This window comes from Nematolebias whitei, chromosome 19 (assembly GCF_014905685.2).
Source record: "Nematolebias whitei isolate Nwh7 chromosome 19, NemWhi1, whole genome shotgun sequence".
NCBI lineage: Eukaryota > Metazoa > Chordata > Actinopteri > Cyprinodontiformes > Rivulidae > Nematolebias > Nematolebias whitei.
The window spans coordinates 16,863,131-16,886,786 of NC_056516.1; the positions used below are offsets into that span (position 1 = coordinate 16,863,131).

General features: G+C 39.9%; 1 protein-coding gene across 1 annotated transcript in view; it reads right to left on the reverse strand.

Moving 5' to 3' along the window:
- Positions 1-23,656, reverse strand: part of ctdp1 (CTD (carboxy-terminal domain, RNA polymerase II, polypeptide A) phosphatase, subunit 1) — a 102,888-nt gene that overhangs the window by 49,681 nt on the left and 29,551 nt on the right. The gene's annotated exons all lie outside the window — the stretch shown is intronic.

Genomic DNA, 23,656 nt, shown 5'->3' on the forward strand with positions numbered 1-23,656 from the left:
ATCTTATTTAAGATGGTAGTGTAGTGTGGTGCATCTTATTTAAGAGTGAATGGAAGTGAGATAATTTGCATGGGGTGAGCGAGGGAGGACGCGTCTTGTGTCCATATGCTCAGTGTGAGAACCGAAGCACATAACTGAGGAAATTAGCTGTGAAACACTGAACTTCTAGCACAGACTGCAGAAACGGTAATAAATACTACAATTCCAAAGCACAAGCTGTCTTAGTCCGTGTTGCCTCTGCTGTGTAAAGAAAACGGGGTCAGGTTGAAGCTTCTGTCTGTCTGCTGTGTAACATTCACATAAGCATTTACATTATCATCTAAATGTGCAAAGAAAAGAAAGGTAGAAATAGAAAACACAGTTTTAGGAGATGAGTAAACAGAGAAATGTGCATTTATTTTTTCCTCACCAAAATATTAGTGGTAATAATTATTAATTTAAGCAATAAATATAGTAAACTACTCATTTTGCAGCCGCTTGTAAAATGAACATTTGTGTCTGTTACTCTGACAACTTGTTTTATGCCAAGGGTTAAGCAGTTCATTGAAGCAGACAGTGCCATTTTCTGCACAAAATTATTCAGTATTTTAATTGGTTCAGGACATCTGCAGCTCACCTCGATCATTCTGATGTTATTTAGTTTTATTGCCTTTAGGTTCAGTTCATTTAATGTATGAACTCTTGGATGAACACAAATGCATTTTTATGTTCAAATTTAAATTAGTTTTAATATGAAACTTCAGTACATAAAAGGCTTTACTGTCAAAAATTAGACAAGCTTAGATTCACTAACAAACAATTGAAGGAAAACGTATCCCTCTTATCAGGGGGCACACATAGGAGGTGCACCCCTTCCTTTCTCTGGGTAACATGCCTTTTCATTTTGATGCAGGTTCTCCACTGCCTGAACTAGATCGGTCTGGCATTCTGCATGTGCCAGACTGCCTCCATCCTGAAGCACTTTTATTATTGGTACACATTTCCACCCTCCAACAGGAAGCACTTTCTCCTCCCCTCAGGGCTGTGTGCTGAGTCCCCTCCTGTTCACTCTGCTCACGTATGACTGCGCAGCTACCCATCCAGGCTGTCACATTGAAAAGTTTGCAGATGATACAGCGGTGGTGGGATGCATCACAAACAATGATGATTCCAGCTACAGGCAAGAGGTGGAACACCTGGAGAGCTGGTGCAGAGAGAATAACCTTCACATCAATGTGAAGAAAAGAAAACGAAGGAGATGGTCGCAGACTTCAAACGGAACAAACATACCTACCCTCCCAACATAGGAGGATCTGCGGTAGAAGTGGTCTCCAGCTACAAGTACTTAGGTGTGCACCTGAATGACAACCTCAGCTGGTGCAACAACACTACCAGCCTGATTAAGAAAACTCATCAGAGACTCTACTGCCTCAGGCGGCTGAGATGAGCTGGTCTGGGAAGCTCAGTCCTCACCTCCTTTTCCAGGTGTGCAGTGGAGAGCATCCTGTGCTCCAGCATCAACATGTGGCATGGAGGCTGCACAGCTGCAGAAAGAAAAGTTTTGCAGAGAGTAGTGAAGGCTGCACAGAAGACTGTTGGAGTCAGCCTCCCCACCATCACAGACATACACACGTCCAGATGCAGGAAGAGGGCCAACTGCATCATGAAGGACCCCACTCATCCAGCACACACTTTTTGCCTCACTTTCCTCTGGCAGGAGGTTGCAGAGCATTAAGTGTAGAACCACTAGACTGAGGAACAGCTTCTACCCTGAAGTTGTTAGACTCATGAATCCCTAGTCAGGATTACACTGTGGAAAAAAAAATTGACATACAGGTTAGCCAATCTGAGACCGGACCTTTCTGACACATAGGTCACCACACAACCTCGCCAAAAACAAGTTGCCTACTAATAGATTTTCAATTTATTTGTTCCAATCTAAACTCAGGAACATATGTAAAATGAGTAGGGAAGCTGGACAAAGTAAGAAGCAAAAAATCTCCCATTTCCATACGGAACGGGAGAAGGACTATTTTTTCTTCACAATATCATATTCAAAGTGCGTTTGCCTCATCTGCAAGTGTACCGGAACAGCATTTTCGGACTATTCATAAAAACCACGACACTGACTTCCGTCTGAAAAGCGAGCTGAGAAAGAAAAGGTGAAGGAGCTAAAGTCCCAGTTATCCGGAGAGCAGTCATTTTTTTACAGATGACCGGCAGCTACCAAAGCATAATTCCGGGTGAGTCACTTAATAATTAATTGTTAAGCACAAGAAGTCTTTTCAAGACGGAAATATGGTAAAAGAGTCATTTCTTGAAGCATCTGACTCGTCCTGAAACTTTAAAAACAAACCAGAAATATTATCTTCGATCAAAGCTCTACAGGTATCAAGAGCCAGCTGAAGTCTGGGCTGAATTTTCACTTTTTTCCTCAAGTTCTCAGGTTATTTTTCAAACATGAAGTTATTCTTGTTGTTTTCGGTTCCTTTGTGTGAAGAATGCAAGTTATTGCTGTTTTGTTTATTATTTTGTATGCCGACAGTAAAAATAAATTGTCACTTTTTATTTAAAAAAAAAAAACTTATATACTATACTTACCGGTATATATATGGCACTTATATACATATCAAGGTTAGTCTCATTGAGTCACAAGGACTTATTTACAAGAGAGACCTGTTTTAGACAGACAACATATAAAGTACAGAAAACAGTAAACTACAGTGAAATAAAATAATGAAATTAAATTAATTAAACTAAAAGTAGTGTCATAAAACAATAAATCAATGTGCCATATAACATGGTAAAATACTAAAAACTAAAATGTAAAACAAGAATATAAAACATACAAAACATAATATGTTTATAAATAAGTAAATGTTTTGCATTTTTATAGTAGGTAGATCACTTGGACTTTGTTGTTTTAAAAGTAGCTCACATGTTGAAAAAGTGTGGGCACCCCTGCTGTAATGCCACTTTAATTGATATGTGACTTATCTGTGCTGCTGTTTATCCATGCTGTGGATCACTTGCCTTTATGCTGCTGTATTCATACCCGTCTGCTCACTACAGACTCATGTTCAGGCTGCTGTTTAATATACCGTATTATTTTACATTATTAGTATTTAGCATTTATCCTAGGTCTTTTAGCATAAAGTTCAGTGTTCGTTTAGCATTATGTATATCTTAGTGTATACCATCCATCCATACTGCTTCATTTTATACTTTATATTTTTGCTATTTTTGGGTGTAACTAGGACCTTGAATACACAATTTCGTTCAACCTCATGTACCACATGTGACGCGAATGACAATAAAGAACCTTAAATCTTGAACTACCATGAGTATCCAACTGTACTACCACGAATATCCACGTGTACTACCGTGAGTATCCATATGTACTACCACGAGTATCCACCTGTACTACCATGAATATCCACCTGTACTACCGTGAGTATCCATCTGTACTACCATGAGTATTCACCTGTACTACCACGAGTATCCACCTGTACTACCACGAGCATCCACCTATACTACCACGAGTATCCACACATACTACCACGAGTGCCCACCTGTACTACCACGAGTATCCACCTGTACTACCACGAGTATCCACCTGTACTACCACAAGTATTCACCTGCACTATAATGAGTATCCACTAGGGGTGTAAAAATACATTGATTTAAATCGATATATCGATTAAATGATTAATGATTCAATTATATCGTGGCAAAACTAAAACATTGATTCATATCGACATCTTTAAAATACGCTTTTATTTTGAAATTCCGAAGGCATGTCTGTGTCACCATTTCCGTGCGCGGCTGCGCTCTGCGGCCGCCTCAGCAACATGTCGGACAAGGCAGAAAACACAGATAATGAAATTCACTCTCCTGCTGGATTTAAATCAACACAGTGGAAATATTTTGATTCTGACAGAAGGACGGCTCAACACACAGAACTCATGTCGTATGCAACAGGTGCCAGTGTGAGTTAAAATACTCGGGAAACAACAAATTTGTCCGTTCACCTGAAGAAGAAACATGGCATTGATATTCATGTTATGTAAGCTCAATATCTATTTTTGTTTCTTTATAACTGAAAGGTAATCAGAGCACTTTTAAGTTAAATGGTTTTAATAAATGCACTTTAACATTAGAAATGTGAAACTATACTGAACAGGTCATTTATTTTTATTTTTTCATTAATTAAGAAAAAATGTTTTTTTTATTTATTTTTTATTTAAATGTCTGGTGCCTGTAATAACAGAAAAAAAATGGTTAAATCATATTTGAATTGTTTTTGTAAGTTTATTTATATGTAAATGAGACGGACATTTGATATCCCAATATATCGATCGCTGACTTGTGAATCGAATAGAATCAAAATCGTATCGTCACAGACTTTGTGATAGAGAAAAATCGTATCGTCATATGAACAAATCAATATAATATCGTAGCGTGGTAAAGCTGGTGATTTACACCACTAATATCCACTTGTACTACCACGAGCATCCACTTGTACTACCACGAGCATCCACTTGTACTACCACGAGCATCCACTTGTAATATCACGAGTATCCACCTGTACTACCACGAGTATCCACCTGTACTAGCAATGATAAATGCAAGTAGTTGTATGACATGCAGAGACAATCACCGTCCATCATGGCCAGGGGTCTGCAACCTTTATGATTAAGAGCCATTTTTACGCCTTCGTTCACAACATTAAACGTGTCCGGAGCCGTAACAACCTGCTACAACTGTGGTTATCAACTGGTGGCCCGTGAGCCACTTTAGGTTTGCTGGAAGGGGCTTTTGTTGCCAGTAGGGGTGACATTATAAAACAAACAAAAAAAAAATCTAATATTTTTAGCATTTATTAAGGTAAAAGACCAGATTCTTGTAAAGAATGGGGGAAAAAATAGTTTTTACCATCTTTTTAATAATTTTTTTAACTATGCAGACCGTTCTTCATATAAAGAAATAAAGCATCAAGTTAAAGTATGTTTTACTCCTTGTACTCAGTCCAGTGTTCACATATTTACAAAATAAATGACAGAAAAACTGTATGAACTAACCTTTTTTCTTGTTTGTATAACCAATAAAATTGAGTTTTATGTAAATTATGTCGGTTTTGGTCAAAGCTTGAAAGAGCCGCTGAAGAGGGACCAAAGAGCCGCATGTGGCTCCAGAGCCGCAGGTTGCAGACCCCTGATCATGGCAGAACAAACGGTCTCAAAGACATTGCTGCACAGGCTTTGTAAAACTGCAAATACACAAAAAGATTTGAAATGATGCCTAGAGCAGTAGTACAAGTACACATATTACTGAATGTTTATCAGTAAGACCAAAGTAAATATATGAGAAAGAGAATAACTATGAACTGATGAACACTCGAAGGAAATGAAAAACTATTTGTCACATAAATTGCCCCATTTACAATAGCCTTTGTGAGTTAAAGCTGGATGATATTTTAGTAGGTGTTATTTATAATATTTAGAAAAAAGTAAATCTATCTGGAGGGGAAGTGTTGCCAGACACTTAAAGCAAGATCCTGTGCATAAACTGGCAACTGACAATTTGTTGAACCACTGGTTTCTGAGCATCTGAAACAAATTGACAGGACCAGATCAGTGGAAATGTTTACAAAAAGAGACTCATTTGAAGCTTGTAGAGCTGTGGGAGAACTAAGATTAATGCAGAGGGATGTTCTCTTGAGGCGAGAGCAAGGATCGGTGCTGGCATGACATCAGGCTCATTACAGCCGAGTTATTGAGAAATTTGCACACTGCCTTGGAAAAGATAGAAGACAAGAGTACTGGAAATAAACTGATCTGTAGATGAAGAAAGAAAAGGATTAATGTTATTTGTTTTGTTTTCTATCTCCATTTGCTGAAATTTCATTGAGATTTTGGCTTCAGGCCACCACCAAGTTAAAGAGCAAGATCCAAATAAAACAGCAAAACAAGCATCGTTTGTCTCTTAAATGCCAGCAAACTTATGATTTTATCTCAGCGAAAAGACGCTGCTAACACATTAAAGTTTGTCTTTTTGTGACCTTTATTCCAATCAGTAGAGATTAAATATGAAAAATTGAGCAGAAACAAGAAACAAGTTGAGCTGCCATCTTGCTTTATGATTTGTGAAAGTTTTTACTCCCTGCAAAAACACTACTCACTCATGTCAAGCAAAATTTCCACTCCGTTCTCTTAAAATAACGTTCAAACATTGTTCTAGTTTGTCGACGTGACCTTTGACACAGCCAGCAATGTTTCATTTAGAAAGTAGATTTTCTTTGTTGAGTTGTTCTACATGTGACTGCTGTACACTTTATGTTACACTCCTAAAATGATCAATATTAGGCCTGTCATGATAACAAATTTTGCTGGGCGACCGTCTCAGAAATTATTGTGATAAATGATAACATTGATTGAAATTTGATAATAATCAGTTATTGCCAAATTTAAGAAAAAATGTTTAATTTGTTTTGCATGTAGTACTTTTTTCGACCACCAGATGGCAGAATAAGACTGTTTGAACCGAATGAGTTCAAGGAGTTCACAAGTAAGGGAACAAGCGTGTTTCTTTAAGTAAAATGGGAGGAAGGCCTCTTGACGTGACATGGGCCGTCTCTCTTCGATTCTCAAAATGGCGGACGCTCGGTGTGGTTTGAGCTCTTTAGCGTAGCATTTTTCACACAAAGCTTTTAATACAAAATCAGTGAACAAGTTCTCAACTTCTTATTGCAGAGAAAAATAACTTTACACGAAGGCACGGGTTTCAACCGTGAATTTTCGAGCTTCGAAAAGACGGAGGATTTTCGCCGAGGTTGGCCTGTTAGCTTAGCTCGTAGGTTAGCTACTCAGCTTAGCTGCTTTTAGAAATCCAAAAATGTGATTTTGGAAGGTTAAAACAGATTTTCAAGAGAAAAAAGAAAGGGAAGAGTCAGTGAAGAGCACTGGAGTTGAGACTTTTGTCATCCAGTGTCTTCAGTAAAGAGAGAAACACAAAGAAACGATAAAGCCGATAAATGAAAATGAGGAAAATAATTTTAATTTATCATGCGATTAATTGATTTGTTTATTGTGTCAGGCCTATCAATGATGTTGAACTTGTAAAAAATGCCTTAAGTGTGGGAGTGGTGGCGCAGCGGTTAGAGAAGGTGGAACTGTGATTGGAAGATCGCCGGTTCAACTCCTGGTACAGACATGAAAAGGTGGGTGGAAAAGGTGGAACACCCACACCTGCCTCGACCCTCATCTGCCCCACTCTGGGTCCTTGAGCAAGGCCCATAACCCCCACCATCTGCTCCCCCGGGCGCCCTAGATGGCAGCTCTTTGTTCCCACAGAGGGTTGTGGCAGCTCGGTGGTCTGAGGTTGCGTCAGGAAGGACATCCGGTGTAAAAACAATTGCCAAGTCTTTGTGCGACTTAGTTCGCTGAGGCGACCCCTGAAGAAGGGAGCAGCCGAAGAAAGAAGACAACTTAAAAAAATGGCTTAAGTGATCATTTGGAATTCACTACAGACCACGCCAAACAAAAAGTTTCAAAACTGAAAGTTTTTTTTTTTTTTTATCAAGTCACAAAAAAGGAGTGTTTGTTTAAATTAATATGATCTAAATTCTTGTTTTGCGTTGGTGAATGATGCTTTAGATAGCATCTTTCTCCACTCCTACTCTTTTGGTGAGGCAGTTAAAAAAAAATAAAAATAGTATAAAACCTTGAAAGCCCTCGTCTGGATGAAAGAGATGTTTGCCAACCCCATGTTGTTTGATTGCACACACTGAGCCCACCTTACCACCTTCTGTGTGCTCAAAAGCCCTTCAAAATACTATTGATCTTCACAAAGAGAAAGGCTATCTTCCTGCAGCATAATTTGTTTGGTTGCAATTAAAAACCAACCAAGTGAGCGCAACATTAAGAATGCTGTGCCCATAAATCTGATTTTGAGACAGGCTTTTCATCTCACAACTACAAGTTGTGAGATCAAGTGTGACTCCAGGGCATTAAAAATAAATAAATAAATAAAAACTTTTGACTCTTGAAACTTAGTTGATAAGGTATTGTTAGAAATTGTTTTGAACCCATCCTACAGTTTACTGTGTTGATGAATCAGTCTTTAGATGTATAAATAATACTATTTATTTTTCATATTTGTTCATATATTAAATTATATTTATCACAGTACAGTTATCTCTCAGTATTATTCTAAATATAATCAAGGTTAGCTCATCCAGACAGACTCAGCATCTTGTTGATGTTAAAACACTGTGTAGATGTGAATTTAGCTGATATTTATCATAAACTACAAAACACCTCAAACTGACTCACACAGACAGAACTTCACGAGTTTGGGAGAAATTTTAAAGTAAGTCAGAGACTCACATATTTGTAATGATCTGGGACAAAAATATTCTTCTTTTAGCTTTATTATACTTTTTTTTTTTTAGAAAAACTAAAGCAGCAGAAACAACCTCTCTCACCGTGAGGGAAACTCAACAGGCTGCACGCTCCTGCGGCAGTGCACATCTGTATCTGTCTCTCTGAGCCGGAGTTCAGTCACGTGCACACGTTGCACATGTCTGTACGATGACGACGACGCTCTGAACACATTAACATTTAATACTAAGTTAGAGTTTAGAGAGAAAAGTCCCGGGAGGTCAGGGTGCGGTGGAGGAGGAGGGAGTGGAGGAGATGGTGTAGCAGTTCTGGTATCTCCCTCGGCTGCAGTGAACCGATCACGTGCAAACACGTTCGTTTGATGCGTAGATGTTTAATAATTTATTACATCACCTTCATGAAGGGGTGGGTGGTTCTCTTAGGGTAGGGGGTGTCCTCCTTGGCTTGCTGCAGGTGAGCGGTCACCTGCAGTTTCTCTCTGCTGCTCAACACCCGAGCTCACCGTGACACAGACAGCAGGCCCCGCCCTGCTCTGCTCTGATTGGCTCAAACTGTGGCTCTGTTTTCTTTACTGGTTGAAAGCAGCATCAGTTTAATTCCTGTATCATCATTAGACTGGGTGGCTTTAACAAGACCGCAACAAAACACGTTTTATTCCCCCTCCTCATTTTTTACAGATGATGGAAATCTGTCCTGGCCACGTTCAAAATGACGGAAATCCAACGTGGCGACGGAGAACTTTGATCCATAGTTCTGCTCCACGCCTCGTGGTTTTGCTCTGCTTGCTTCACTTCTGAATGCTCACATTCGAGCGGGACGTGGCCGACTCCATCTGTGATTTATGAATGACCAGAGGGCGCTTAAAGACAGACTGGTCTGTGCAGCCATTTAAATAACTGTCTTTTGAAAGAGCCTATAATTAACCAGAGTCGTTGCAACAAACAAATTAGTGCTTTTATTTGGGTTTACCTGCCATCACTGAGCCTGGGGGTCAGTAAGTTTTCACTTCAGTTCTGGGCAGCCTTACAGAAATGTCAAAAATCATATTTGACCATAGCAAATCGTCCACTTCTGGTCCAATTTCCAAAAAGTTGAGATCATTTTGTTACATGTCCTGTGATCAGGAACATTTCTTAACTATACAGGTTCAAGGATTTACACGACTCATCCAAGAACTCATCTGTTACCTCCCAAAGGCACAGTTTATTCTGTTTTTCCCAGCTTCGTGTAACTTGTCTCAACTAACCTCTACTGCAGTGTGCCATGTCTTTTCTTAGGCATTGCAGAATACAAGTTAGTATCATCCTGATTGCAGATTCATTTAAGAAGTCTCATTTTCAGAATTCTCCACATCCGAGTACTGTAGTTGATCTTAGTGTAGGAGGAGCAGTGAGGTTGTTAGTTCCTGCTCAAACTGTTCCCACCACAATGTTCTTCCATTACTAGCAAACAACTCGAGTCAATTCACATTCATTATCTTGCCTTCAGGACCTTAGGTGACTCCCCCCGTAAGTGCAAAGTTCCTCTACACCCACATTTAATGACTCATGAGGGATCTCACTCAATTTAACAATCGTATGTCCGAGCTATGACTACCTGTAGTGGCCATGTGGCATGATGTAATAGGACTCATTGTGTATGTCTTCTTCTATATAAAGCCTGAGCAGTGACATTTTAATTCAGTGCAGTTTATTTCTACAGCTCCAAGTAGGCCTGTCGCGATAAACAATAAATCAATTAATCGCATGGTAAATGAAAATTATCAACCTCATTTTCATTTATCGGCTTTATCGTTTCTTCGTGTCTCTCCCTTTCTATTGAAGACACGGCTCAACTTCGGTGCTCTTCACTGACCCTCCCTTTCTTTTTCTCTTTAAAATCTGTTTTAACGATCCAAAATCACATTTTCGTATTGTTAAAAGCAGCTATGCTGAGAAGCTAAGCTACAAGCTAAGCTAACAGGCCGACCTCGGGGAAAAAAACTCCATCTTGTCGAAGCTCCAATGCGCCTCCCTCCCATTTTTCTTAAAAGAGACACGCTGCTTGCTCCCTCGGTATCCAGCCTTCGGTTCAAACAGTCTTATACTGCCATTGGGTGGCTGACAAAAGGTACTACACGTAAAACAAATTAAACATTTCTTCATAAATTTGACAATAATGACTAATTATTGTCAAATTTCAAACAATATTATCGTTTATCGTAATAATTTCTGAGACAATTAATCACCCAGAAAAATTTGTTATCGTGACAGGCCTATCTCCAAGTCCCAACAGAAGTAGTCTCAGGGCACTGTAGAAAAACATTCACATACATAAAAAAGCCAATTTGTAAAAGTTCTCCATCTAAGGAAGCAGCAGATTGTGTTGAAACTTCACTTCGTCGCAGTCTCCCATCCTGAGCAAGCACAAAGGAGACAGTGGAAAGGAAAAACTCCCTTTTAACAGGAAGAAACCTCCAGCAGAACCAGGCTCAGGACGAGCTGCTTCAACCGGCTGAGTTTGAGAGGACAGGAAGGAGAAGAAACACAGAGTGGCAGGTCCAGGTGTACTTTCTATAGGAGGAAAGACAACTGTACAGGTTTTGCACAGCCATCATTCTACCATGATGGTTGACAGTTTACTATGTTTTGTGTACACCTATGTCAGTTTAGCAGACATGCACATAATTACTGGTAGTATTACAATGAATTATTAAAAGTAAAAAAAAAAAAACGCATGGGACTTCTGTGGCAGAATATGTTTCGCTTCCCATCCAGGGGGGAGGTTGTATCAATCAGAAAATGTCTGGTGTGGAGTTCAAGTTCAAGTTATGTTTATTTGTCATTTGCAGGTTGACACAAGGTCAACAGTACAATGAAATGTTCAGGATGACGAGAACCGATTAGATTCACTAAAACAAAGAACAAGAAATAATAAAGCATGCAATAAGGGTAGAAAATAAAGCTCCGAACTTTATGTACCTGCATGAGAGGTCTCGCTATGCAGAATCGATTAAAATGACTCTCCCCTCACAACGGAGAGTCATTAGGGTCTTTGTTTGACTGGCTCACAAAAATGATGTTTCAGTGACGTGCATGGTGTGAAATAGAGTGGAACTGATGGGGAATCAGGCTTAAAGTCTAACACATACCATTTTTTCATATTACATATCTATCAAAATATGACAGACATAAGTAAATACCTATGTTTCGTGTCAAACATGTAAATGAATGCAAACTGGTTTTAGAAATGTAGTTTGAGAGATTTCCAGCTGTTCTTTGGAAACAGCTTTTCATGACAGGAGATCCCATCATGAGAGACTGACACATTTCTATTGCAGAATGCTCACGAGGAAGTTCAGACAGTCCTTTCAGAGAATACTGAGTGACAACATTATGATGCCGTTTTAATAAATTATAATAACGAAGCCAGTAAAATAAATCCAGTCAAGGTAAGCCTTGGAGTTGGCTAGGTCTGCCAGTGATAACAGCTGCTGTACAAGAAGATGCTGCAACTCCAAGATGAGTTGTACACAGTATCAGAACTCAGCTTTCCTTCCTGGAATTATGAGTTTATGGCTGAAATCCTGTTAGTGAAAATCACTTTCTCCAACACAAAATTCAGACTTTATCATGCAACTTTTGTTTGAAGCAAATTATATATTAATATATACATTTTCTGTTTATGTGACAGTTTTTTGTGTCCTGTAGAAATTGAGCATTTTTTTTCATAACTTTCATGTTATGGAAAACTGAATAAAAACTATTGGAAATTTGGCATGAAGTCCCAGAATAAATTAGGAAGCAGACAGGAAGAGGTTTAGGAATATATATATATATATATATATTTTTTTTTTTTAAATAAGCATCTGGCTGTCAGATCTTAGATTATTACAAAAGCAAATCACAAAACTCTCCTGAGCTTTGCTGAAGGAAGCTGACAGACGTTAGGATTGCAGGCAGTAGCTGCATTAGCACCTTTAAATATTTATTGAGAAATTTTCCTGTCAAATACCATATCCAGCACCTGGCAGCCTTTGTTTTGTGCACTGATGTTTAAAAATAATAATAAAAGCCTTGTCACCTGTTTAAACTGGAATAATTGAAGCAAAGGGAATGAGTCTGGCTGACTGGTTTTGACAACACAGAATGGATAAATGTGGTTAAAGTTTAGGATATTTCCTAACTTCAAGCTTTTCATAACAGTTGAATTATACTGAACAAAAGTATAAATGCAACAATTTTGTTGTTGTTCCCATTTTTCATGAGCTGAGCTCAAACATTGAGACTTTCTATGAACACAAAAGGCATTTTCCTCTCAGATATTGTTCACTAATTTGTGTAAATCCATGTTAGTGAGCATTTTTAAATATTTAAATAAAAGCAAAAAAAATAAATTCTGTGTACGGTAAATATGTGTTTAAATAAAAATGCCTCATTTAAGCTCTGCACGAAACGGAGGAGACAATGGGAGGTGGGGGCTCTTCCCCCATTCTCCCTCCTGCTCATATGAGCTTTGCCGAGTAGAAATCACATCAGTTTAGAAAGTACATTTAAAACAACAGCTGTTACCAAAAGTGTTTAACAATAAAAATCAATGGTTCTAATTTAATGAATATTTATCGTATTTTACCAGTACTATTTGACTTTTGGTCACATGACCTTGATAAGACTTCTGGGTAAAATTGGCCGGTATACAATTTTTAAATAATTTTGGTTACGTAGGTGTCTGGCACTGTTTTGTCCAGTGATTATGCTTAGATGTGTTTATTTTGTAGGTTTAATGGTTTTAACCATGATTCAGACAGTGAAGCGTCATGAAGACTTCTGACGATCATGCAGTCTGAACGTGTGTTGAAAGCAAGCTATAGTCTGTGAAACGCCATCCGGTGGCTGATTCTTGTACTACAAGAAAGCTGCACATTATATCGGAGCTGGCTGGGAACAGGTCCTGAAAATGAACGGTGGATGCCCACGGCTAAATAACTGGAGCGTCTTATTTATGTACAAAATCACGATGATCTCATATTTAGTATGTGCGGCTTAGAGACAGGTGCGTTCTATAGTCCAAGAATTACAAGATTTGATTAGAGAGCAAAAACTAAAGCGTTACGTTTATATTTTTGTTCAGTGCGCCTTGCCAAGAAATACAGCAAATAAAATGTGTAAGAGTAATCAAACATCCAACAAGGGAACTACAGTTTTTAAGAAAAGTACACTGCTGCTACTCTTCTCCAAGAAACAGCACATGTTGCACCTGGTAAACCGACAGACCACCGTGGAACTGCTGCTGACATTTAAATGTCTACCTGACTTAAGACGTGTACCTTGCTCCAGCTAATTATGTGTGGCTCCTTCTCTGTGCCCCTGAAGTGTTTAAGAATGTCAAAAACTGCCCTTTAGCTAAAGCAGTCCAAGGAACGTGACATTTGAAATTCACTGCATCTACAAAAAATTAGCCTTTTAAGTCAAGTTGTTCAAAGAACAAACGGTTGACCAGGGACTGAGGTGCACTTGTAAGGTGCAAAAGTCAAACCTCTAAATCAGGGCTGTTCAACTAAACTGCTCCGGGGGGGGAGGGGGGGGGGGGTTACTGAAAGACAAGAGCTCAAGGGCCAGGCATCCAGCAATTAAAGTCTGTATGTAAATAAACCAAGTATTACAATGACCTTTTAATTTTTTGTTGCATTGAATTATAAATGCAATAAACAGAACCCAAAATCCAAACCCAGAACGCCACCCCCCACCCCATTAATTTATTTATTAATGAACTAATTGGTGGACTGGACTGAAGTATGGTCTGCGGGGCGCCAGTTGAATGGCCTTGCTCTAAATGATAAAATTCACTACTCCCTTTGAGACAGTTTGTCCAACAAGCAGCTTTTCCAAGGCTCATTTACTCGTTTATTTGAAGACCCACGTACAGATTTGTTGAACCTCTGTGTTGAAAACCAGCACTATCACGTTACGAACACATAACTTCAAAGTCTAAAAAAAAAAAGATGTCTGAAGTGCAAAACATATAATCATGCAGCACTTTCTTGAATCCTTGACTCTAAAAGCCAGAAGCCACTACATCTCGTTTCTTAACCTCTAAAATAAAGTTCCCAACCTAAATGTGGAAACAAACTCTGGGTCTAACGGAGGTGTGCTTTTGTGCTTACAGAATGAATGAGTCAGCCACAAGTTTACATACAGTCATCATGGGCATGAATGTCAGAATGACTTCAGGTTTTTAACTACAGTATTTTTTGCCGTATAAGTCACACATTTTTGCATAATTTTGCAAGTCCTGTGTCTTATACACAAGCGAATAATATATGTTTTCCCCCCATATTTATAACAATTTTTGGCTGAGACCTGATTCATTCTGACATGGAAAATATTAAACACTACCATTTGCAGCCACTAGAGGGCCCTCGGGCAATATGGCAAGGCAAGTGTCGCATTAATAGGTAAAAGTGGCTATTAATGACACTTGGCTTGCCATACAAACCACCTTCGTCTCGCTCCGGAACTCCTGGAGCAAACGTCAATTCAGCTGCATTTCATTGCGCTGCCCAGGTGAAATGCAGCTGATTTGACCATTAAAGTGCTTATTAAGGAAAAGTTCAACTGAGACACACCTTTACTATAATGCCGAGCAAACAAATAATTGTTTTTAGGTAGTTATCTTGTTAAATTTCAAAGAAATGCACAGCGAGTCCTCCCTCTGCAAACTCCCGCAGCTGCAAATCGATTTTTGAAATGCAGCTGATTTGACCACTAAAGTGCATTTATTAAGGAAATGTTAAACTGAGACACACCTTTGCTATAATTTCGAGCAAACAAATAATTGTTTTTAAGCGTTAATCTTGTTAAATTATTGCTAAAGTCCTCCCGTGCACGCTCCCGCGGCCGCCATTTGGCAGCCAATCGATTTTTGGCACAACACCGGCCCACATTTCCGGGTGGTCAGCAGTGACGCATAATAGATGCGACTTATACGGCGAAGCGACTTATTTATGTTTTTTCCCACTTTATTAGACCTAACATTTTGGGTAAGTCTTTCTGAGACATTTTTAACACCTCTAGATTCCAAGAACATCAGTTTAAACAACTGTATGAACGTACAAGTTATTCTGGTGTTACTACTTTTCAAAGGAGTGGAAGAAGATCCAAGCTGTCACCTTTAGACCAAAGAAAACTGGTCAGGATCAACCAAGAGGTTACCAAGACTCAAGTCTAGTTAAAAAAAACCTGGAAACTCCTCTATGAAGATAAATCAGTCTCAAAAGTAGTCACAAAACCCTACAATGAGATATGTATAGGCACAATAAAGTCCACAAGTACGTAATTTAATTGCACGATTCTGTCCTAAACAGCCTGGATCAGCATTGTCATTAAAACAGAAGGCAATAGTAACAAATAAGCTTGAAATAACTTGATAAATCTGAGTGGAAAAGTTTAATTACGGACCACTGAGTATAAAAATAAATACTTTCTAACAACTCAATCAAATTCAAAGTTTTTTTTCAGGACAACAATGTAAAAGTCCACTTTTTAAAATTACGATGACGAGAGAAATATATGACTAGATGAGTGGGCACTGGTGCGGTTTTCATAAGATTTAAATAATCCCCACAAACCTCATTTCCAAGACAATTCGTCACATGTTCCATTTGAACAAGCCACAAAGCCATTTTCTGTTGAATAATGACTTCCTGAGAGGTTTCTGGCACATCTCAAAGGTTTGCTGTACACCCTTCACCCCCGTGAAGCATGAGCAGAATTCAGACACAATTAAAGAGCATTATCCAAGCAGGAGGTGTTGAGCTCTCTGACATTAGTCATCCCTTCACCTGCTTCACAAAATAATAATAATTATATATATATATATATAACATGCAGAGAAGACAGCCACTAAATGAAAAAGCATGACGAGTAGGACAAAAGACCACTGGAAAAATCAGAACGTGTTGCATTTACCACCTCCAAATCTGAAGCCACGGTCCTCAGAGGGAAAAGGGTGGGTTGTCCACTTCAGGGTGGGAGTGAGGTGAAGTCTCAAGTGGAGGAGTTTAGGTATCTGGAGCTCTGAATGGAGCGTGAGATCGACAGACAGTTGGTGCAGCAACTGTAGGACTGCGGACTCTCTGTTGGTCCACTGTGTTGAAGAGGGAGCTGAGGTGTAAGATGAAGCTCTCCGTTTATCTGTCAGTCTATGATCCAGCCCTACCTATGGTCACAAACTCTTGGTAGTGACTCAAACAACAAAACAATGGATGCAAGAAAACAAAATGAGTTTTCACTGGAGGGTAACTGGACTTCTCTCTTAGAAATATAATGAGAAGTTCAGTTATCCGGGAGAGACTCAGAGTAGAGGTGCTACTCATCCACATCGAGCGGAGCCAGCTGAGGTGGTTCTGGTATCTGTCAGCTAAGGTAAGGATGCCCCCAGGAAGCCTTCCTAGGGAGGTGTTCTGGGCATGTCTAACTGGGAGGAGACCTCAGGGAAGACCCAGGTCACACTGGAGAGGCTATGTTTCTCGGTTGGCATGGAAACGCCTTGGAGTCCTCCCAGAAGAGCTGGAAGTGGTGGCTGTGGAAAGAGATGCCTGGGTCTCCCTGCTCAAGCTGCTGCCCCCAAGACCTGATGCCCAGACAAGCAGAAGATGAATGAATGATGGATTGAATCAATATCATTGATAGAACATCAATCCATCCATCCATTATCTTTTACCCGCTTTTTCCATTTTGGGTCACGGAGGTCGCCAGTACCCATGTCCAGCAATCACTGTGTGAGGGGCGGGGTACACCATGGACGGGTATCCAGTCCATCACAGGGACACATAGAGATAAACAAGACAAACAACTAGTCACTCTCTCATTCACACCTAGGGACAATTTAGAGTTACCAATCAGTCTAACATGCATGTTTTTTGTCTGTGGGAGGAAACCGGAGTACCTGGAGAAAACCCACGCATGCACGGAGAGAACATACAAACTCCACCCAGAAAGGCCCCCAGACTGGGATTTGAACCAGGGACCTGCTCGTTGAGAGGCAGCAGCTCTACCAGTTGTGCCACCGTGCTGCTTTGATAGAACATCAATAACTAAAAAAACATTATTTTTTTTATATAGATTATGTTAAAAAGCAATGGCACATTATTAAAAAGACAGTAACTGAATAGAAATGTGTGGACACTGGTGCAATTGTACTACTGTCAGTGTTTCTCCTACAGTTATCCAAAGTAAGCACCTCGCCCTGTCAACAGACTCAATCACCCTGCCTACCAAAATCCCCCCATCCACCCCCGTCAATGCGGCACGCAGTACAGATGCACTAGCTAAAATGCTAAAGACAAAGCTCTTCGCTTCACTGCTGCATCTTCCCCACTCCCAGTGGACAACTGCCGGCACTAACGTAGCGCTAGCCTAGCGCTAGCCTAGCACACAACACAGACGTGTCCCACCCCCGTCGACAAAATTCCCCGAAGAGATGAGCGCCCTGCCAAGGCAAGTGACCTTGAGGAAACACCGGCTATGATGGTTTATTAAACATTTACAGATCATGAGGACAAAAATGTCAATATTCTCTCTTAACTCTACAGATTTAAAATAAAATAAAAAACTTTAAAAAGAGATTGTAATCTTAAGAGATGTTCAAATTAATTAAAGAGAACCTCAGATTAACAATAATACTGCAAACCATGTGATTATAACTGAAAAACAACCAAACAAAAGCAGCACAAGCATTTAGTTTTTGTAGGGAAAAATTACTTTCATCATTTACCAGCTTGTAGCAACAAATTACTGAGGTTGTACTACACCAAACATGTCTCTGTAGATCATGGCCAAACATTTCTACTTTGGTTTGGTTTCATCTGTCCAAAAGAGCCTGTTTCAGCAGTCTTGTGGTTTGTTGCTTAGCAAATCTAAGTGGTCGTTTAACATTTAAACTGATGTTAACAGAGTCTGACGTATAGCTCCGTTCTTTTCTTTATCCAGTTCCTTTGAGCACTGCATGGTCTGACCTAGGAGTGAATCGAATACCTTGAGCGTTTTTGAGTAATTTTTCTCACCATACAACGATGGACTCCAGATAAGAGCAACAACTCCCTGTTGGAAGTAATTTGCACACTGGTTGCATGAGATGGGCATGGAATAACCTGGCACCTTGAAACCAACTCCTGAAGCCTTTAAATGTCAAACAGAGGTGGATCAGGACTGTGACAGTGTGAGTTTACACGATAGGGTGGCATAAAGGAATGAAGAGTGTTGATTAGAGTGGTTCACTGCTTGCGTTCACACATGCAGAGTTCAGTTCTGAGAGTATTCCTTAGGGATGTAACAGCATAAGTCACTGTTTTGGGGTGACGGTTTAGTGCAGGTTGGGTACAAATGGAAAAAGAAAACCAAATATTAAAAATAAACTTTTGGTTTTGTCATTTTTTACAGACAGATCTACAGAAACAAACAAATCAAACCATTTATAAATAGGATACTGTGTATTTTCTCAACTGGCAGTTTAATTTCTTAACTGAGGTTTTTCGAATATTTTGTCATATTACCATTTTATTCATCCAATTTGAATAGTTAACCGTGTCCTACAAATCATGCATGAAACAAAAGGTTGGATAAAACTAACGGGTATGTCTTATGTGTTAAAAATAAGAACAAGAGAAAATGTTTGTTTCAATATTTGACCTAGAGCTGAATAACTATGAAAATACTAAATAAAACATTAAATACTTAAGCTAGATTTCTCAGAATGGTAAGTTCTAAACCAGGGGTGCCCAATACGTCGATCGCAATCTACTGGTCGATCGCAATCTACTGGTCGATCGCAAAGGCAACTTGAGTAGATCGCATGGCAAAATAGACATCAGCCTTTTTTTTGTTTAACTAGACATCAGCCTATCATTCATCCTCACTATGAACTTCCTCACTTGATTTACATATGGGGTAGCCAATCTGAGACCACACCTTTTCTGACACATAGGTCACTACGCATGTGCATATAATTGCGCCAAAAACTACTGAGCTGCCAAGTAACAGCCTCCAGTTTATTTCTTCTAGCCTAAACTCAAGACAGTGTGTAAAATGAGTAGGGGAGCTGGACCAAGTAAGAAGCAAAAAAACTACCATTTTCATATGGAATGGGAGGAGGACCCTTTTTTTCATCATGTCATATTCAAAGTGCGGTTGCCTCACCTGCAAGTGTACCATTGCTATTCCGAAGAAGGGAAATGTGGAGCGGCATTTTTGGACAATTCATAAAAACTACGACACCAACTTCCTTCCAAAAAGCGAGCTGAGAAAGGAAAGGTGAAGGAACCCCAGTTATTCGGACAGCAGTCATTTTTCTTACAGCCAACCACAAAAGTGAAGGCAGCTACCGAAGCATCATTCCAGGTGAGTCATTTAATTGTTAACCACAAGAAGTTCTTTCAAGAGAGATGGTAAAAGAGGCGTTTGTTGAAGCAGCTGACTTGTTCAGAGACTTTAAAAACAAATTAGAAATATTACCTTTGATTCAAGCTCTCCAGGTATAAAAAAATATATGGTTACAAGGCGCTGTGAAGCCATGGATTAGACCCAGCAACTATGGAAGGACATCGCTGACTGCAAGTGTTTCTCACTGCAATTGGACAAGGCTACAGACGTGAGTGCCACAGCCCAGTTGTGCATTTTTATTCTAATGGTGTTTACCGATTTGACTGCAACGCAAGTTATTGCTGTGTTTTATTATTCTGTACACGGACAGTAAAAATAAATTTTCACATTTTTTTTTAAAACAAACTTTTGCGTTTTGTCATTCATGTTGCGTCTACAGAGAGCTAGGACGTAAAACAAATAAAGAATACTTAATATGTTTATAAATAAGTACCTGTATATATTTTATAGTTTTATAGTAGGTAGATCACTTGGACTTGGTCATTTTAAAAGTAGCTCGCATGTTGAAAAAGTGCGGACACCCGTTCTAGACTGATGTTCATATATGGGCGGTGCTTATTAAATACCTAGAGGGGACATTTGTAAGACACCAGACAGTGTTTAAAACATGTAAATTATGACCCATTTAGTTTTTCATCCCTCTCCCTTGTAATCTCATCTCTTTGTCCATGACTTTGACCTAAATTAGCCATTCTTGTTTTGTTTTGGTGCAAATGATTTTAAATATCTTCTGTTCTAGGGATGCAACAATATCAGTATCTGTAGTTCTGATGCCGTGTCAGTGTACTTGTATTCATAAAAGTGCTCTGATATCCCATTATGAATACTACTTCATGGCAGCGAGACATTCAACTTTCACATCAGCAGTCCGCTGGTAGAAGAAGATGAGTGTTAGCGGCGAGGAGGGAGCTCAACATCAACAATGGTCACCACTGAGGAAAAGTAAGCTGCTTTAATTTTCAAACTTATTATCAAAGTAATAGTAAGGGTAACATTTGTTTTGTACCAGTGATGTGGGTGAAGTTTATATGTGATGAGGCAACGTCTGACAGACTCAGATAAACACTCCTGAACATTTTAATGATGAATATATTCTATCGTACATATTTTATTGATGACAGAAAAATCTCAATGCTGTCACTTTATTAGATTATTCAAAGGGAGCTACAAAGGTCAACGGTCAGTTTTGGTTTGCATTTGAGTGGATAGCTTGAAGCATTTTTAATTTAAAGAGAGAGAGAGGCTGAAGGAGACCTCAGAGATTCTGAATGAGTCTCAGTGTGTTCACTTCACATCTGTTAGATCATAATAAGTTGCCAAAAACATTCATTTTAATGTGTGTGATCAGAAATCACCTCCCTGGAATGTAGGGGTGTAAAAACTAGGGTTGTGAAAAATAAACCAATACAACCAGATATCCGGTTTGACAAGCTATCGATATGGCTGCGTCAGTAGCAGCCGTATAAATCGATGGCAACCAGCCACAAATCCTGAGATGAACCGGTTGAAGAGACATGGACCGGGTATTGCGAGACTAGCAATAGGTTGACAGTACGTTTCTAAAACAACGCAAGAGCAGGGAATGCCCGCAAAGCTATTCTCATGCATGCTCCGTAGCTCACCAAGACTGAAGACGAGAAAGGATGAAAATAGTAGCAGTGCTAGCGAGTCACCGCGGAAAATTTTCAATACATCAGTCAGACAAAAAATTAAAGTTTGGAACGTTTTCAGATTTTAGAAGGACGGAGAACTCAACAAAAAACATGCTATTTGTAAACTATGCAGAGCATCTCTGAAGAAAAATGATAGCACAACAAACCTTGATCAACATGCAACAAGAAAACACAGAGGAGTATGGCGAACTTCTCAAGCCCCATAACAACAAGCAGGAGCATGCAGCTGCCACACAGAGGGCGACTGGTAACGTTATCACAAAATTTTATTTTCAACTCGGCCACAATTCATCACGAGCTAAGGAGATAACGGCATCAATAACCCGTTTTATTGCTAAGGGCTTAGCATGTCTGTACAATATAGTGGAGGGGGAAGGATTTCAGGACTTGATTCATACGTTAGAGCCCAGATATAAGATTCCGTCATTGGCAATTGTTTTCTATTTCAGATGATAAACCTCCTTGTAAGAAGAAGAAAATGTTAGCCCTGGACCAGCTGTTGGGAGAAGACTTTGAAGTAAGGATGGCAAATAGATCTGTAAGGGACCAGGCCAATGAAGAAGTCAAGAAAACAGAAAGAGTGATCCTTTGCCCCTGAAAAAAAACTACTACAGAGATGGAAAGAGCAACAGGTCTTGCCACTGCTGTCATCTATTGCTAAAAGGTATAATCCAAAGTCGAATTGAATCGTATCGTATCGTTCTTACACTGTATCAAATTGTATCAAATCATTATGTTTTTAAAATATATCATTCTTTAATCGAATCATAACCTTTGTATCTAGATGTGTATTGAATCGTCTATCACACAGACACATGCAACACTAATAAAACCCCTAGTTTTCAAGATGGTGGCACGGAGAGACGCAGCAGCCCAGAGCTCCTCAACTTTTGGCAGCCATTTTGTTTGTATTATACTCCTGTCTGGCTACAAAGTTACAGAACAGCAAAGCCAATCTGCAGGCATTAACTGAAGCATCAAATGAACCAATTATGAGAACTGGGACTTTATTCCACTAGAGATGTGGGACTATCCTGAGGGACCGAACATCTTTCTCACACTGATGAAGCAGCACACAGAGTGGCGGAATAGAAAACAGAAATGGGGCAAGAAGGGGTGTTTAGCAGCTCAGCTAAACGCTAACCCCTTCAAACCAGCCATACCAAGCCTTTTTCTAGCCAACACCTGATTGCTAAGCTAAACAATAAAATGGATGAATTATGAGTGTAGATTACCTTACACAGACTGGATTACTCGATCACCACAGAGTCTTGGCTGGACAAAAATATCCCCGATGCTAGCATCAAGCTAGCAGTCCATGCTGTCATTAGAGCAGACGGGACCACAGGATCAGGTAATAATAATAATGTGTATGTGTTGTCATCATTGTATGTTCCCCATACAATGGCGAAATTGTCTCTCTGCATTTAACCCATCCACCCCAAGGTGGAGCAGTGGGCAGCTATTGAATGCATCCGGGGGGCAATTGGGGATAGGGTGTCCTGCTCAGAGACACCACGAGATGTGCAATGACTGGGGATCGAACCTGGGACTTTCATGTCCTGAGTCGGCTGCCCTGCCTCTGCCCCATCTTGGCCCCCCAAGAGCAGACGAGGAAGACTTTGTGCTTACACTGACAACAGATGGTGTACTAATATCTCTAATAAAGGCACTCACTGCTCTCCGGACATTAAATTAATGGTTCTGCCATGGTTCACCGTTCTACGTTATAACAGAGTTTACATCAGTGGCAATAATAGCTGTTTACATGTCACCGCAGGCTAATGTAAAGCTACCCATGGAGAAGCTACATCTCTCCAGTGTTTCCCCTACCATTACTCAAGGAGGGCACCCTGCTCTGTCCAGAGAAACGAGCGAAGCCCCCACCCCCACGCAGCTTCGCCACTTCCGGACAGAGAGTGGAGCTTAGCATGTCAGCTCAGACTCCAAACTGCGTGCAACACAAACGTAGTGCTCCGCTCACCCCCACCACCACGCCTCAGAACACACCACCAGAGGATGACACCGCCATCCAGCTGCGCCAGAACCAGGTCAGAGCCACCCTGTACAGAGTCAATGCGAGAAAAGCTCCCAGACCAGATGTTATCTCCAGCTGGATTCTTAATACCTGTGCAGACCAGCTAGCAGAGGTATACACCACCATCTTCAACCTCTGACCTGCCTC